Consider the following 205-nt stretch of genomic DNA (forward strand, 5'->3'; position numbering starts at 1 on the left):
CACTTGGGGTCCTCCTCCAGTACTTGGAGCACACGCAGCTCTTCTTGCCCTACCTGCAGCCAGCCCGAGCCCTGCTTGGACAAAGCAGTAGCAGCTGAGGTTTTTCAAACTACCCCTGAACAATCTTTTTGCTAACGGCAGATGTCCTGCTCTCCAGCTGCAGCTGTCCGGCTGGGGGCAGCACTTGACTCACTCCGCCCATTCC

The sequence above is a fragment of the Buceros rhinoceros genome, unplaced genomic scaffold (assembly GCF_000710305.1).
Source record: "Buceros rhinoceros silvestris isolate BGI_N320 unplaced genomic scaffold, ASM71030v1 scaffold25871, whole genome shotgun sequence".
Lineage (NCBI taxonomy): Eukaryota > Metazoa > Chordata > Aves > Bucerotiformes > Bucerotidae > Buceros > Buceros rhinoceros.